This window comes from Larimichthys crocea, chromosome IX, assembly GCF_000972845.2.
Source record: "Larimichthys crocea isolate SSNF chromosome IX, L_crocea_2.0, whole genome shotgun sequence".
Classification (NCBI taxonomy): domain Eukaryota; kingdom Metazoa; phylum Chordata; class Actinopteri; family Sciaenidae; genus Larimichthys; species Larimichthys crocea.
The window spans coordinates 3,839,081-3,857,274 of NC_040019.1; the positions used below are offsets into that span (position 1 = coordinate 3,839,081).

The following is an 18,194-nucleotide window of genomic DNA, read 5'->3' on the forward strand; positions in this document are numbered from 1 at the left end:
GAGTGCCATATAGAGTGACTGCTTAAATACTGTGGCTTCCGACTGTAAACCATACACCCCTATTTTGAGTCTCCTGTCCACAGCATTTCCCACGTGATGGTGTTTTTCGCTCCAGGCTGTGATAATTGCCAGTTTATGATAACTTCTCCTAATTTGCTCAGGAGCTCAGCCACTTGGCAAACATTTGCCCTCGCCTAACGATGTCAATTAGGATTCCAGACCAGGCTACGTTGACCTGAAATCACACTCCCCGCTCGCTCTGGATTTTTTCGACTGTCCCTCCACGCATGCATGAGTAACAGCTATAATTCCCAGCACCTATCTTTGCCGCGCCTGGAAAAAAGCCAAGGTGTCCATCTGTGGAGTTTAATTAATGGGGGTGCCGCTTTTGAAGAGATGTTCCACGGCTTTCGGGTTTCAAAACTTGGGAGCCGACTTGCCGCCACTCTTCTTACTTTTAATGAGGCATTAACATCACTGTCAAAGTATCACAAGGGAACGCTACCAATTGTTCGGCGCGGAACACAGTGAACTATTCCTCTGGTGCAGTCGGACAAATTGGAGCTCATACCTCTTCTTCTTTGTCCCGCTGTCTTTTCTCATTCTCTTTCCCGCTTCTACCCATTTCTTTCAGAGCGCCTATCATTCTAACCTCGCTCCCTTCTATCCATTTCAAGCTCATCGCTCTCCAATCTCATCCACCCCCACCCCCCAGTCCCCCCTCCTTTCCTTGTCTCTATTTTTCAAACAGTAGTCAGGTTTCCTAACCTATCAGCATTTATGTGTTTTTCTCTGATAAAGTCCAGGGCGAGGAAGGGAAATAGCGGACAGGAAATTGGAACGTCCAGGAGGTGTCGTATCTTACCGAGCTTAACACAGAAACACACACTAATGCACACATCAGCTCCAATGTAATGATAGGTCTCCACACACATGAGCGATAAATGGCACTCTGGTGCTGTCACTCGTCAAGGACGCTATACGGGCAAGGAGTGGATATAGTAGTACACATTTGTGTGTGTGTGGAAAAAGAGTGAGAAAACATGAAAAAGAGTAATGTGCTGTGAGAGGAGTCAGTGACATTCCCCCGTCAGCCTGGGTGCAGCCTCCCCACAGGGCAGAAGACACTGCAGATGAAGACAGGCTTGGGAACTGGCAGAAGAGGGAAGGCTGATGATGAGAGGAAAGAGAGATATGGGGGAGCGAGGGAGGGAATCCTATACCCTGAAAACTCCCTGGTGTGCAGATGTGCAGGCGTGAATATGAAAGATGCAGGGAACATTTAGTATTCACTGTAAATCTTAAACATTGTGTTTACCATATGATGATGTAGGTTATGTGAATGCTCCCTTATTTATATTCACCACTGTGCTTACAGAAATCACACTATATTCCCCATTTATATCTCACCGCGATGATTTTATTTTGATAATTTTGCGGGACCAAACAAAACCACATCTTATGTTTTCAGTGTGTGTCTGTGTGTTTTAGCCATGATGACACTGTTAGGGCCTTGTCGCCTGAGGCGGTCTCATGAGAGTGACCTGCAGATGAGGAGCAGCTGGACTTCTGAAATGAAATATTCATCTGTGTTAATCTGAGGCAGGACACTCGCTGATCACTTCTATCTTTAGCGAAGCAGAAACGCAGCAGTGCGCGGCCCCGCACGCCGACACCGTATACAAACAAACAAACAGTAGGGTTATTGTATTCATATTTACACTTCATTACGCTAGACCCATCTTTAGCATATAGTGGGGTTATTTATTTATTTATTTTTTTCAGCATCCTTAGATGTATTGTATCATCTGGAGATAGTGACAGTGCACCGGTGCTCTAGTTTTCACCGTGGCAGTAATTATAATTAGGTCAACAGAACAGAAAACACTACAATGAAAGTTACCGAATCTCAAAGAACTTCAGGGGCAGCTCAGGAGCTACCAACAGAACAGAAGGGACGTCAGAAAAGAGGACGCGAATCTAAAACTTTTAGGGAAGCAATTGAGTTTTTTTATTTTTTATTATTGTAAATGTTTGTATATGTTGAATTTGCAGGGTAAACACTGAGAGAGAAGTGTGATGATTAAACTGCAGATGGTTGAGGCGGATGTTGTCTTTCCCCTATGGATTCCCTATACCCTATAAATAATTAAAGCAACATAGAAACTGGTATATTTGGGTTATAGCACCCACGTTCAGAGTGCAATACCATTGCTGTAAATTTGGACAACTGTACATGTGTATTTTTTGCTACTATTATATTATTATTACAGAAACTAGTTGAGTCCAAAGCCAAACTTCAAGCGAGTGCAACAACCCAAGACAGCCAGCTGATATTACTTACTGGTCCAACAGCAAGAAGCCCATCTTGGCGTCTGTCTTTCAGCCTTTTATTTGAAGATGCTCTTGACATCAACTCAAAATCAGCCCCATATTTACTCTTGTCTGATGATTTTACCCTGTGCCGTTGGCCTGAAATCTCAAAACGCCTGTTGTGCGAACACAAACCGGTTCCCCGGTGCTCTGAGCTGACAGTCCAGGCAGCCCGGCTAACAAAGTGAGCTAACAGCAGCTGTAATTACATTAGGAAAACTGTAAATCACATACAGAAAACATTTTCTCCATAACATGTGATCCAATCGCCTTGAATAGTTGGTAATATGTGGCGTAGTGTGTACACTTTTCTGATGATAGCCTGTTTGTCCTGTGCTGTTCTCTGCTCCTCTGAGCTGCCCAACACATTTTATTTTGTATCTGACAGATTATCTGACCTTTTCTAGCACCCTGCTTCCTCATCTGATCTACACTGACCTTGCCTGGACCCCGTAGACACACCGATGAATATCACAGTGGTTGAAATGTGTCGCCCTTCTGGACTCTTTAGCAACAGCTGAGTGCCTTAGTCGGGCAGCGCGGCATATGGTGGCAGAACTTATTTTAGAAATGGAAACTGATTCATCAAGTGCAGTAGGTTAGGACTCTTTTTTGTGACATAGCTCAGCTAATAAAGTAAAAAACTAGCTGCAGAAATTAAATCTTAAAGCTTTCCTGTGTCGTTTTTTGACCACTAGAAGCGCTGTAGAGCTGTTTTAATACGAGGACGCACAGTGCACCTGCTAATGATGTTCTAGCAACACTTTTAATGTAGCAATGTGCCGATAAAAGCAGCAAAGAAGCTGACAAGCATTGCTTTAAACAATGCAATTAGTTTTTTAAATAGCTTGAAAAAGTTTAATGAGCTAGGGAATGAAATTCAACACATTTGTTACATAATTACAAACAAATAAGTTTTGCGTGACCTTTAATTCTCCTCCAGTCTTATCTTATGAAAAAACTACTTTCCGAGTCTGTGCTTCTTGAGTCATGTCTCCTCTGTATGCTGCTGCTTTCCTCCCTGTTGCATCATGCCAGATGTCGCTGGTCAATGTAATTCAGGGTCACTGATGTAGTGCTTGACTCATTAAGCACACAAGTAAGAAGTGCTTTGGTGTGTGTTTGTGTGTGTTGGATGTTGTCTGTTGACTGACAGTGCTGTTCTCCTACTGGGCTCTGCCCCACCTACAGAATCTGCATAAATACATGTTTGCATGCACACACACACACACACACACACACACACACACACATATTAAACATCCTGTACTTTCTACAGCTTCCCTGAGTGCACCCGACATCATCACTGTCGACATTACCAACCCCCTGTCCTCCTGCCTATATAGCCCTTTACTGTGTAATAGGAATACTTGTCTGTGTGGATTTTATGGTCAAGTTAGTGGTCGGGTGGGTCTGACTGATTGTGATTCTCTCTCTGTAATCTGTGTGTGTGTGTGTGTGTGTTTTTGTGTGACTGCAGTTCTCAGCACTGTGGGCACCAATGACTCATGCGTTTTTATAGAAAGACTGCTTCTCTAACACAGCAGGAAGGGTTTTCTTGCCGTCACTCACAGCTCCGAATATTAGCAGATGGATGAAATGGCTGTACCAATTTATTACATCCGTATTTCTCTTCCTGTTTCTGGCGGCCCCCGTCTTGCTCCAGCATATGGTTTAATTATGTTTGTTTTGCATAGAATACCATATTGTCTGCCGAGCGCTCTTATAGATGCATGCTGGGAGAGGCGTCTGAACAACATAACAGGGTATAGAAGATGGATGGATACGATAAAATGTACAGAAGACAAGAAAAACACAGCGGAACAGCTTCCTCGTTTAGATGTGAGCATAAGCGAGGAAGCAAAAAGTTATATATACTCACATGGACACACATGTTGCATTGCAATCTGAGATAATAGGAGCACCTCACAGTATATAGTTAGTGGCAAGAGCTTCTGGGTCTGAGAAGTTCTAATGGCCAGCAGGGGGCGACTTCACTGGTTGCAGAAAGTAGTGAGCTTGTATTGACTAAAATGGAAAAATTACCCAACTTCTCGCTTGATTTATTACCTCAGTAAAGACTTTCTGGTTTCTGGGTGCATGCTCTTAATTGTCGGTTCCACACAGCATAATGTTTTAGAGTACCATACAAGAACTGTAAAACTAGGCAGCGCTGATCGAATATGAATCAAGATTTTTGTTACTGCATCGCCTATTTCTCCCAAATGTTTGCAGAAACATATTTCAGTGTACTGTTTAGCTATAATATGAGAGGGTGTGTGACCAGCCAGACCAAGATCAAAACCAAACACAGGCCCAACTCGCAGTACGTCGCCCACCAGCTCCGCGCTCTCTCATCCAAATATAGTCTTTCGTGGTTCCAAAGAAAACAAGATGGCAGTGGCCATAATGCCAAACACGAGGCTTCAAAACATTTGTCCGCAAACCAACGGGTGACATCATAGTATATTTAGATCTGATTGAACGGTATGTGCTTTGTATAAACATATTGATACCTAAAGTCATTATTAGGGTTAGTGTTGACTTGGGGGTTGTGTGTCTATTCCTTACACTGTTTATCTTGAATCAACAGTTCCAGTTTCAGTGTCCATATACGGTAGTGAAGCAGCGGTGTCAGCGTGTGTGTTGTAAGAAGCTTTAGCCTGTAACTCTGAATGGCTTCCTGTAACAGGATTCAAGAGCCCTCGATACAAACCCCCCTGTCATTTTTCCATAAAGCCGCACTGACGGCTACCACGGTAATTGTTGCAGGTGGGGGGTGTTGGAGTGTGTACGCGGCGCGTGTGTGAGGAAGAGATAGAAAGCGAGCTGGCGTAGTGAGGGAGCGAGAGACACCCATCCATAAATCCAATAAAGTGATGCCATTTAGAGTTATTAAATTCTGTAAACATTCCCCAGGTGGTTCCACTGTAATATCCGAGCCTTTTCTAATGCTCCCTGCGTTTCTTACCGCCTTCCCAGCGCTCTCCATGTCTCACTCACTTACTTACTGACATTCACTTTTTTGCTCTTCCAGCATCCCAACATCTGTGTTAACCCTTCTCCCCTTTGTTGTGTTCATTTCTTCGGTTTCTCCTTTCCATTTTCTTCTTTTGTTCTCGCTTATCTGCTCTCAACATCCCCCTCCTCGCCTCTCCTCGTGTTCATAGTTCTCATAATTTGCTTACTCCCAACTCTGTTTTCTGTCCTCATTTTAGGGAGACCCACTAATCTTCATCTTTTTTTTTTTTGTTTTCCACTTATTCCACCAGTCTCACCACGAAGGTCACATGCTTGTTGATCATGTGCATTTAACCCCAAATAAACCACAGTCATGCACGCAAACGTTAGACACACTGTCTCCTTTTTCCTTTTATATTCAGTAAGAGAAGCGATCCATTGTAAAAAATCGATTCACTCTGGCATCGTTCATTCACTACATGACCTTCTCCGGAGTTTATTGGTGATGATTACTAGCCCCAGTGTACGCACACACACAGTCAGGTTGAGGATCTGGACACTGTCCAGAGAAGTGATGCACTTAGTAGTGACAATACTCAAATGCCCAGTTACAGTCTCAAGAAAAAACAACAGCAGCGCTTTTATTTTGTTCGTTGCAGCAGTATAATTAGGCAGAGGAAGAGCGCATCCCTCTCCTCTCCTTCCCTCTTTGGCATCCTATCCTCTCGCCATCTCATTTGCAATGCATCAGCATGATTTGGTGTAGATGAAACAGAGCTCTCGGGGTAATAATGTGTTGTACAGAGCAGGTTTCACCTACCACTGTGCATGATTAAGCTCTATCCCATACAGACCGGGATGGATTCAATGAACCCATCAATAGCACCTCTAAACTTAATGCTTCTAATTTGGCCATGATTATAAAGCTTTGCGGCATTATCTCCTTGTATTGTAGATTATAATGAGGATTTTATTAATTCAAGAGTAACGTGGTGTTGTTTAGGTGCTCAGGCAGAAGTGGGCGACGGGTGCTTCGACAAGGTCGATTTGTCCCGCTTTCATAAACACAGTGCTCTTCATTTGCTTCAAGGACAGAGATGGCTATTCACTTTTGAAGTTTTAGCACCCAGGCTAAATGTGTATATGTTTTTTTTTTCTTCATTTCCCGTTAAAATGTTCTGCAAAAGTCAAATGGACCAAGTTTAGTAAATTGATATCCAAGGTTAGATGTTCTGGTACACAGAGTCCCCGAAGTAGCTTCAGCACATTAACTAAGATAAACTCTTCTGAATGAGACCGGTTTCTGTTTCTCTACAGAGAGAGAGAAAAAAGAAACATCACAACAACAACAACACCAGAGTCATGCTGTCAAACGTTCAGGAAGGAGCGCGAGGGACAAAAGAGGACAAAACTGTGTTGTTGTTAAATTTTCATTCAAAACTCCAGAAATCGAACTGAGCGATCTCGTTCTATTTTAAGGTTTTGAATTCAGTGACTCACGAGTGAACAACCTCGCCACGGCTGAGAGGACGGGAGGTCGTGCGGTAGCAGCTTATTAATGCGATTATGAGCTGAAATAAATATTGATTTGTAAACAGAACAAATTAAGTGATGCATAAATTGAACCCTCCAAAAAATATATGTGGATCTTTTTTCAGATTCAGCTAACAACAGGAAGCACAGTCCCTCAAACAAATTCAAGACATATTTGCAATTGAAGGTTTCATTATAGTATGCTAATGTAGAATTAGATTTCATATTACCTTGGTTCCACTTCTCAGCACTCTTCAATAACCTTTGGCTTGTTATTGACTTCCTTTAAGGAAAGTATGCATCACTGATCCCTGTAGTTCACGGACAGAATATATGTGATTTACATTGTACTGATTAAGTCCAGGCTTAGGTTCAGTGTATTATAGAGAGCTGTGCTTTATATTGCCTCTCTGATCACTTTACCACCTGCATAATTTGTTGCAGAATCATCCCCGGATCAGTCCTAGTGGCGCAGACACCTGCCCAGCTGGCAATTTTCGGTGGCTCGGTTGATGTTTAACCCTGCTGGGCCTTCTGTGAGCCCGGGCGAGCATGACCAAGGGTCTCCTCTCTTTCATTCTCTCCCAGGGTAATGAGCTGTAATGGATAGGGCCTTGGGCGTGACCAGAATACTGAGGGCCCCATCAAAGCAGCGCCCAGCACATCCCTTTTAAAGGACTGCTCAGTGCACATGCAAACACTCATTCATCGCTTTCTTTAATCTACTCCAGCCACAGGCTTTTCACGTACCGCTATTAGACATATTATAATTTTGTTGCCTTCTTGCAGCATCATTGCCTTGCGTCTAAATTCAAGGAATGCGTTTTTAAATCTAGGAAAACTACAAGACTAAAAGTCCTCAGTGTTTTTTAACAGGTTGATCATTTATTTGGGTGGTTGATCCCTCTAAGGGTTTAATATGCTGATGGGGAGCTTTGACATATCCAACACTTAAGAGCTGGCACTAGAAGAGCATTAAATATAAGATTTAACCGTTTAGGGAATCACTCATTTGCATGCTGGCACATTCAGCTGAAATAATCCAGACACAAATTGAAAAAAATTGAAAGTTTCCAATGTTTTTGGCCAGACAAAAATCTGTCTGGTTAACACGTCCAAGTAAATCATGCATACTTGTATATATTGACGAAGTATACACACAATAGTTTAGTGGCACTAACAGTCCAGATGGTACTCAGTGACTCTTACAGAACCACTAAATTGCCATGGCGATGACTCTAGATGGTTTTTCACCACTTTCACTTCACTAACAGGCCTCTCTGCCACTTTACTGCTCACCCCCCATCCCCACTTTAACTCTTTTTCTTTTTTTTAGTCTCTGCGTGTGTGTGAGTGTATATTTGTCGTGCGCAATATTTGTGACGGTAGTCCGCCAGGGTTTTTATTCTGCCATGGACTAATAAAAGCACATAAATTGCTAAATTGATAAAAGTGAGGCCCTCCTATCTTTGTGTATCCGACATACTGTGCTATGAATTTCACTGCACCCAATCCAAACTGACTTACAGGGAGGAGAATTCAACAATTTCTCCATTTAGATCAGTATCATTACAATTAACCGATGTTAATGAACCGTAGTGCATAGTGAATATTCATATACCCAAAGGTTAACCTCCAAGACATGTAAACTAAGAGTTACAGAAGGCATTTTGTTTTTTATTAAAGTGTAGGAAAGCAGATATTATTAAGTGCAAGACACAGTGATGTCAGACATATTTAAGCCTATAGAAGATGTATAGTTTCAGTATATTTCAGAAAGACGAGGCAAAATGTGCACTGCATCCTAACTTGCCGGATCTCCAGCACTTGGAGGAAGGAACGTTTTTTTTCTTTAAACAATGCTAGTTCCCATCTGTCTCTCCAGTATGTTTAGATCATTTTGCAAAAGGCAAACCTCTTTGTAAGTTGCAGCAGTCTGATCAGCATCATCCTCGCTTCTGTTCCTGTTTGCGATGCAAGCCAGCAGTGATCTGGCAAGCTGGCTCACCATCCAGAGTTTCGATTGGTCCTTCCGACTTCAAATCACAGGTGGCTCGCATCACCAGCAGCTGAACTCGGGCTGCATCCAAAACGACTCTCTCCTTTACCCATTTACTACATTTAGTTTGAATTGAGATGTCGGTCAGTAATAAATCAGTGTCAGTTTGTGGCATCGTTGACGTGTAAATAAAGTACAGTGCAGTCAAACGTAAGTACAAACTGGCTTGCAGGGATAAAGAAATCACCTGACTACGTGTCGGACTGTATTACCTCATACACGCCGGTGCACAATCTTTGTTCACAAGCCTCAAGAAACATACCTGAAATCCACCAAACGCATGTAAGCAAAGCTGCATCCTTTGAAACCTTCAAGGCGTAAAAAAAATCCATGTCTCCCCGCTGTCTTTTGATCTGCCTTCTTGCATCAACCCTCTTTGATGATATCTTAACTCAGCTGAATTGCACTTTACTGCTGTTGATTTTGCTTTTTAATATATACATAGGAATGAAGTGTTGCAATGTGTTATAGAGCACTTCAAACTTTGATTCAGCTGTGATGAAGCTTAAAGGTGATGAAGCTTGACTATCCACCACTCACTCGTGTCTCCACCAGATGTTGCCTCATGAAGGTCAGACTGTCTTGGTATAAAGTCTCGGCTCAACCGCCAAATCTTTATTAGACAGATACCTTGATAGAAGAGAAGCACAGAGATAAAACTCCTGCTCAGCTCTGTATTCAGTCTGCTCCATGCTGCTATTTTATATTTTTTTTATTACATAACTGTTTCAACCCTGTAATATTTTTATTCCCTAAAAGAATGTTTAACCCTTCTTCCTGACGCATTAATACGAACATTACATGTCTCAGATCACATTCAACTAACATTTAATACGGGCGCTGCGGCTGTTCTTCGTCATTCTTTTTGATAAATACCAACTTTTTTTTCACGCCTGGTTAATAAAATACTATTGCTGTAAAATTGATCTCCTAACGCTCGAACTGAAACTCGATGAATAAGAAAAGAGAGAGACTGGCATATGTGGTGTAACAGCAGCACAGCTCCGCTGGTGCAGTCTGACCTAGTTAGAAACAAACATTTAAGGTGCCGAGCTGCCTGTTTACCTCTCTGCCCGCTCATAGCTCCACCTTTGAGCAAGAGGACGGGCTACCGCCAAAGTTAAAGGTGCGTTACATTCCACACTCTGCTCTCCTGTCACTCCTGCTTACATTTACAAGATAACCATTGTAATATATATATATTTTTGCCACCCACTGGAATCAATCACAGTCTTTTAGACTAGATTCCTGGAGTCTGAATCCCTCACATTCTTTACCCTCCCATGGCTGTCATTGCACAGCATTGCACGCTCACTGCATGGAGAATTGTAAATACAGAGGCAGACGCTTGAAGTGAAGGAGAGACGTGATGGTGGCAGACAGGTCTCCGTAACCCTTTTAAAAATAAAATAACCCTCTGTGTTCTCTGCGTGCTGTCATTGTTAGCCGGATTACGTCTGGGTCAGACGTTCAGCTTTTTCATCGTGCATTTACAAACCCTCTCAAATCACTCCCTGCACTCAGACAGCACTCTCTGTTCTTATGTCAGAAAAAAAGCTGCATGTTTTTAAATGATACGTTCAGTTTTGAGCACGTCATTGTTCACAGATGTGTTGTATTTTACTTTAGTACCGCACATAGCCGATATTATACATTTTATAAGCTGAAATGTCTTTATGCTCATAGTTGCAATTGTGTAGAATTTCTTAGAAAATATTACCTTTCAAAGCACTTGGAAAATACTGATGCTTAATAATTATAAGACTTTGACAATTTCAAAAACACACCCAACATTTCAGTAACATATGTCAAGACAAGGGAGTGTGCTGCAAATGGTTTTTGCTGCAATCTATGCAGATAATGCAACTTTGTTTCACTGGAAAATTAAACTTTTTTTTTTTTTACACGTTTGAAATTTCACAAGCGCTAACAAATAATTTTATATTTAACAAATTTTAGCAAATCTTTTTCCACTTTGTGTAAACCAACCAAAGACCTTACAATAGAATATAATGCAAAATACAAAAGCACAGAAAACTGTGCTTACAAAAAAAAAATGTACTACAGGGTTTAATCACCCTGGACGGCGCCTAGCATCGCTCTCACTGTAACAATAAGTAATTAATATATTATCCACAACAGGCCATGCTGAGATTAAATGAAAATCGGCTCTTTTGGTTAGTACAAACATTGTTACAGTTCAGTAGCTTTATTTCTAAAAAAGTCTTTAGAGACTGTAATGAACCTGTAATCACTGTTTGTATTTATCTAATATATAAAGCTCCATTCATCAAATACTGTAACTGTTCCGTGCTGTTGTGTCTGTTAGTGATTAAAATGGGAATGTAAACCTCACAGGTTTGGACTAAACTAGGGTAAAATGTTTAAGGCAGAGCTATGTGTCAGCGTCAGGCGGCAGGAAACAGGTGGGCTGCAGCGTTCCACTGACATACTTTCCATGATTTGGTCGTTTTAAACACAACAATGTGCGTCTGACCTGTGCTTTTGTTTGGAATGGGAGTGAACTCAGACCCTCCTCCACACCCTATTGTGCGGTCATTTGGTTTTACATGTGCACTTGCGCGTATGTGTGTGTGTGTGTGTGTGTGCAAGGGGTAAGGGTGATGTCATATTTGATGACATCATTGCAGACGTGCCGGGAGTGCAGATTAGTGGCCATGGCTCTTCTGAACCAGCTCTCCACAGCTGTCCTGCCTTATCGGTGTGTCCCACCCTTTATCCTTCCCCCACCCCACTACCACTCTGCCAGATCTGCCAGTGTGTGTGTGTGTGTAAGCTCTAGAAATAGCCTCAAACTCAGCTTTATCTCCTCTGCCAGTCTACCAATCCCAGCTTAAATTGAGCATGGCAAAACCCTCCCACCCACATTCCAGTCTCACTACTAACCAACCCTTTGGCCGGCCCCATCGGCCAACTCAATTTGCCAAAGCTTGAGCTCCAGCCTCACATGTACAGTGTTTTTTTTTTTTTTTAAATGTCTGATCCCCAGCGTGAGTTCACATCTCCCAGCTGAACCCATGAGGCAGGTTGGCTACACATGCAACCTCCCTCCCACCCCCACCTATCAACCAACAATCCCAGCGACAGCGGCGGTAACAGCAACAACAGTAGTGGCTGCTGACGGGGGAAGGCAACACACCTCGCAGCAGAGTTGACAGGACAAAGAGCGCACACACTCCCACTTGAGACACACAACGGGGGAGGGCAGGGCCAAGCTAGGCTGCACCACACACACACACACACACACACATACCCATGTGACCCCCCCCTCCACCCTTGAACACCATATGCAGGCTCCTCCCTGCGCAAGGAGACCGAAATGGGAGGTGCAGTCAATCACAGTGACAGTGAAAGGGAGAGGGTTTAAGCTGGAGTTAGAAAGAGGAGGTGGGGGGGAGAAGAAGAGGGGACAAACCTACATCATTCCCAAATCAGAGTCAAGTGCCGGGGTACCCTGAAATTCATTCATGCGGAGCGAAAGAAAACAAATAGAAAGAGAGTGTGTCCCATTTCAGAGACAACACAGGAAGTAGGGCATGCTCTGTGCGGGGTGAGCGAGAGAGGGTGGGAGAAAGAAAGGAGAGGAGAGGGGAGCAGCGAGAGAGAGGGAGAGCATTGTAGCGCTTATTCTCCACCCCTTGTCTTAAAGCAGCAGCAGGAGGAAAGAGAAGGAGTCAGGGAGAGAAGGAGGAAGAGAAGCACAAGTAAGGAAGCGAAGAGGCGAGCGGCAGTCTGCATCGGCAGCAGGGGAGGGAAAAAAATGGAGCTTTGAAAATCGCCTCTGCCCTCATCCATCCCTGCCTCTCTCTCTCTCTCTCTCTCTCTCTCTCTTTTTTTTTTCCTCCCCTGTTGTACTGGCTCAGCCTCTGTTTCTCTCTCCGCCTGCCTTTGATTGTTCTGTGGAATTCTGACAATGCCTGGTGAGTGTTATGCTGCTTTTCACGTGTCACTCGCCGTCCTTTGTGTGTGTTTGGTTTTGCTTGGGTTCATGCAGTGGGACGATTTTTTTTTTCTTTTCTTTTTTTTTTTATGTGCAAGTGTGTGGCCACGAATAGAAATGTGGACTTGTATGCATGTCGAGGATGCTTCATTGAGACTGTTTACGCTCCTCTGCCTCTCTGTGCTGTTACTCCAGCTGTGCTGTCCTCTCCTTCCGTCGCTTCGCTCTCTCAGTGACAATGCAAGGGAGGCTGCTCTCCTGAGCGGCACACACACACACACACACACACACACACTACTACATCCTGCGTATATTCAGGATACTCAAAATTACATAATTAGTTTTAATTCCCAAAGGGGCTTTCATTCAGAGCAGTGCATTTATTAGATACACGTATATGTAACAGCAGAGATGATGCAGGGATGGGGGGGTTTTGGATTGCGAGCGGCGACCACATCCTAAATGTAGCAACATCACACAATGCTGGCCTGTGTGACGGAGGGCAGCCAGCTAACACAAATCAGATGACTGGGCCACGCTCTGAGGTCAGCCGCTGTATTTGGCCAGCGTTCTCAGTCCTGAGTCGTATGTTGGAGGCAATTAGCTGTTTGGAGAGAGCCGTGTGTGTCCCGAGGATGGAGAGTTTGGGGGAGTCTCCGAGAGCAACAGCTCATTTCATTGTAGAAATGTCTGCACAGGAGAGGAGGAGATGAGTGGAAGGGCTCCTCTTGGTTGGTTAGTCATGAATTCGACCCAGCCTTGGGCAGTTTATAATCTTGTACATGAGATTTTAAAATAATACCACAAGATGGAATCAAGTCATTTTGATGTATTTCCTGATGGTGATTAGATTTTTTTCCCACAAAAAACACACTGCACATGCATGGAATTAGTCAGCTGCCACCCATCAGATATAATTAAGTTTCTTCCAGTTAGTTGAATTATTTCATTTCAATTTGCGTCATTAAACAAAGACGGATGACACAAACGCCCGAACTTCCCTGCCACATTACGCAGGCAGAGTTTAGTTGAGCACTTCCTGCCGGAGGACGGCGGCTCAGCTAAACATTTATTCTCTTCCGAGGTGGCTTTCACGGGAGGAAGCCATCTTTGGTTTAGTAAACACAGAGATGATAGTTTGATGGTTGTGCCGCTTGTTTACTGCAGTATGCAGATAGGTTTCAGTGTGAGAGCTCAGCTGGTGGTCCTCTTGATTGTAGCCTGCTGCTGTTGTGCCCTCCAGAACAAAAACCGAGCTTGACTTCTGCATATGACGCTACAGGAGTTTGTGTCAGTCTGTGTTTGTATGCAGTAACAGTGTGCTTTGGTTCCTTTTTTTTTTTTTCCAGCCTGGGGTATCGGATCTGCTCGTTTGCATGAGCAAATGTTTGCGCTCACGTTAATATATGCGCACATACCGTATGCAGATATGCATATGTTTTCAACGCGCCCGTGTGTGTGTGTGTGTTTGTACGTCCCAGCAATCCTATTTTTTGCAAACCAGTAACCCAGAGAAGGGACTACAGAGCGAGAAATAGAGCTGTTAGTCATCTTCACAGCCTTAAACATGCAGCTTGGAGCAAGAGGGAGCGAGATGTTTCAATCGAATGTGAGATGGAGATAAAACAAAACAGTGTGAAGCAAATAAGATGTAGACAAAGAGAGAGCTGACAGTCTGCTGTTGTGTGTGTTCTAATATTACCACTTATGTATGAGTGTATTTCCTGGATGTTGCTTTTAATTCCTCTTCTTGGACTGAACTTACATAATATGTGATGAAAATTCAGAATATAATGATAGAATCACTTCCTCGCTATATGCGCGTTACAAGTAAATGAGCCATAAGGATAAAAAAAGGGGAATAAACGCCGAGCTCAGCTTAGTACAGTATCTTTGTGCCACTACGTCCCATCGCTTCCCGTCATTCTTTGAGTGCGCCTGTCTCTGTGTAATTACTCTGTCATAGATCATCTCTCTGATGTCCATTGATTTACCGAGGGCTGATGAAGTGGAGCAGAGCATTTGATCAGACACATTCACGGGGAGGGAGGAGTGGGTCAGCGCCGCACCCAGGGGCCGCTCCACTCGGGAGGGGTCAAGAGGTCTGAGGCACTGGCAGCTTAGAGAGAGGAGGTGGGGGGGGGGGAGAGCCGCTGCCACAGTTTAACACTTAATCAACAAGACTTCATCGTGACTGCAGGAGCATTAACATCCAAGCATGTGCATGTGCAGAGGTTTACTTGGGACTGTTGGACAGAGTCGGAGGATTGAGTGTTTTTGGATTATCTGAAAAGCTGGAAAGAGCTTTTATTGACATTTTTTTTGAGATGGCTTTCACAGGACGGGACTGATATGCTGTTTCTTGTTTTAGTGCAACCGATCGATCTGAAAAAAGGATTTGGAGCACGGAAGGAAGAGAGAATAATACAGAAATGTGTTCATTTCCGCGTTTGTTTGTATTCAGCGACTTAACTTCGATTCAATAATCTTTTTTTTTTTTTTTCTGGATCTCCTCAGCCCTGCCAGGGAGAGGATGAAAGAGGAGCATATGCTCATGATGGGGCAGCGTTGTGTGTTGTCAATAATTGAATCACTCATTCGCTCTCTCTCTCCTGCCCTGAAGGCTGCAGTGCACAGTCAATAGGAACAACATGAGAGAAGAGCTCTCAAGCATCAGTCTTACAGCACAGGTCTCATTCTGTCTTTCCACTCCCACACTGTATATATCTGTTTTTTTTTTTGCACAAACAAACATAGAGGAGAGCTGATGTCACTGCCCTGTCTCTGGTCCATCTGTGTGTCTCTCTCTCTCTCTCTCTCTACAGTAAGCTGCTTTACAGAAGTGAAATGGAGGGCAGGCTATAGACCAGGGGTCGGCATTTAGCGGCCCGTGGTCCAAAACTGGCCCGCCATCAATTATATCTGGCCCGCTAGATGACGTTGATTTATTTTAAAATAAATATATATATATATTTTTTTAAATATATCTTTTAAACCTCATGTTTTCTGTCAAAAATACAACAATTCCACAGATTTCACAACATTTATTGAAAAGTAGCTGATAAGTAACATGACAGCAGCCAGAACATCCTCGCAGCCGCTTTACTTGACACACAGGTTGGAACACTAATTGGCACGTGCGTGCGCTGTAACCTGTAGAAAATAAAAGTGTCATGTGTTTCCTCTTGCAACGGACAACGTGAACAAATATGTTTCATTAAATAAAAAAAACAAAACAAAACCAAACAAGGTCGGCTCAAATATCAGATAGCCTTAAAAAATGTGAATGCACATCAGCGGCATGGGGAAACAGATCTGCGCTGCTGTATACATTAGTTACAGCAGGTTGCCTGTTTCATGACAGATGTCAGGAGATGCAGCAGTGGGTGTAATAACAGCACATGGAAGCAAATTAATGTTTCAAATTAAATGCAAGCATGCAAGTTAAATAACGTATATTTTTAATATAATAGAGTAGGAAAGCATGGTCATGACCCGCGATGGAATTGTCAGAAAAAAAATTGGCCCGGGTCCAAACTTATTTGCTGACCCCTGCTATAGAGGGCTGAATGAAGTGATGCAGGGAGGGATCTCTAAATCGCTTGCCATTTCCTCTCACTTCTCTTCCTGTAAATACTTGTGGAGGAGAAGGCAGAGAGGCGCTGTGTTTGGATTAGGTTGATCCTTTAACACTTTGCAACACTGCCAACAATGTCCTAATATAGTTAGACATATAAAAAGGGGCAGTTGCCTCAGTAGAAATGCTTCAACAAATCTCAAATGGTTGACAGACTCTTAGTTTTTTTTTATATCGCCTTACTGCCCGATTCCTACACGACTACGAGATTACCCTCCGAATTTAACAACAGAAGTGATTAAACTTCAATTGCAGACAAGATTGACAGCTATTATTCTTATTATTGCAGTCATTTTCATATCCTCTCTGGAACACTGGTGTGAATTTACTCTTCTCTCGGGCCTGCTCATCTTTTTTCTCTCTCAGCCTATCTGCCCTCTATTAACACATACTTTGTCCGACATGTCTCACCTTCTCTCTGGCTGCCACCCACCTCTCTCCGCGATGCAGACATGTGAAAGCTTGCCTGGAACGTACCGCATCTCACCGATTTACTTCTCCTCCCTCCGCTCTTCTCGTTACCTCTGCGCATGCAGGTGGCGCTCCACTTAAACAGGTTAGCGGTTAGCAGGGGAATCATTTTCTCAGAGGCGAGGCCTCCCAGGGACGGCCTGCAAGACAGACAGGTAGCCAAGGCAGCAGTCGTTTCTCCAACAACCGCTCTTATAACCCCGTCCTGTTGCCGTCTACTGCTGTACACTTGGTTCACGACCTCGTGCTCATACCCACCCACATGATATTTCTCATGGAATGCAAATATATTTTCTGTGTGTGTGTTTTTGTGCCTATAGAAACATTGTCTGCACATGGAAAACATAAAAATCTTGCCCACATGACTCGCTGAGTACAGAAGGCTATTGTTCAAAAATACTTTTTACTGTAAAAAAAAAAAATGAAGATTTTAAGATAGTTTTTCTGCATTCCTTTGCCGTTCCAGTGATTACTAACAAGTTGCCACAGATAGAATAGCCTTGCACTGTCCCTCGTTATGTTTGGGAGCAGTCACACTCCAAACAACCCTATGTGGTATGATATTATCATGACCCAGACCAGAAGAATGAGGAAATCCCCCAGAGTGTTTAGTCTCGAGGCTTTGCCTTGGCTTTGTAGTTAACCTTTACCCAGCCATTCTCCAAAACAGCAAGGCATGCAGGTCTGTTTACTCGTGATAAGAGCAAGCAATTCTAATCCATTGCATCGGGAGGAACAAATACATTACACCTCCTCCAGTTTCACCTCTCAAATGATACTTAAATTGTTTTGGAGCTAAGGGAACCAGTCCAAGGTGCAAAGACCTTTTTTTCCCCGCTGTATAGGTTCACAATGAATTCCATTGTTAAGGTATACAGGTGCTGCCGGCTCCTTTTTAGAGTTTCACTTAAGTCTTTTTTACATAATGACGTCTGTGTTATGTCTGAAGACCGTTGAATGATTGGGCTGAGATTTTTCTCCTGCGGTTCAAAAGGCGTTTTTTTTTTTTTAATAAGAAATACTGAAAGTGGTCCACGTCAAACTGGGCCTATTTCCACAGAATTCTTTCTCAGGAGATGACTGGCGTTTCTGGGGCTTTGGCTTTATTTGGAGCTCAAACATCAGTTCGAATGGAAGCGTCTCTTGACAGCATGTCTTAGCTGTGACATCAGTCTTCCCTCACTGGCTCGCCAGCTACA

At 43.3% G+C, this 18,194-nt stretch overlaps 1 protein-coding gene across 11 annotated transcripts in view; it reads left to right on the top strand.

The window, feature by feature from the left end:
- Positions 1 to 18,194, top strand: part of LOC104928182 (disabled homolog 2-interacting protein) — a 126,508-nt gene that overhangs the window by 62,335 nt on the left and 45,979 nt on the right. Inside the window, exon 1 of one of the 11 annotated variants that reach the window (XM_019269107.2) lies at positions 12,271 to 12,867. The exons of the other annotated variants lie outside the window; for them this stretch is intronic. The gene's annotated coding sequence lies outside the window, so the exon portion shown is untranslated. Of the gene's footprint in view, positions 1 to 12,270; positions 12,868 to 18,194 lie in introns of those variants that run through there. 11 annotated transcript variants of the gene reach the window in all.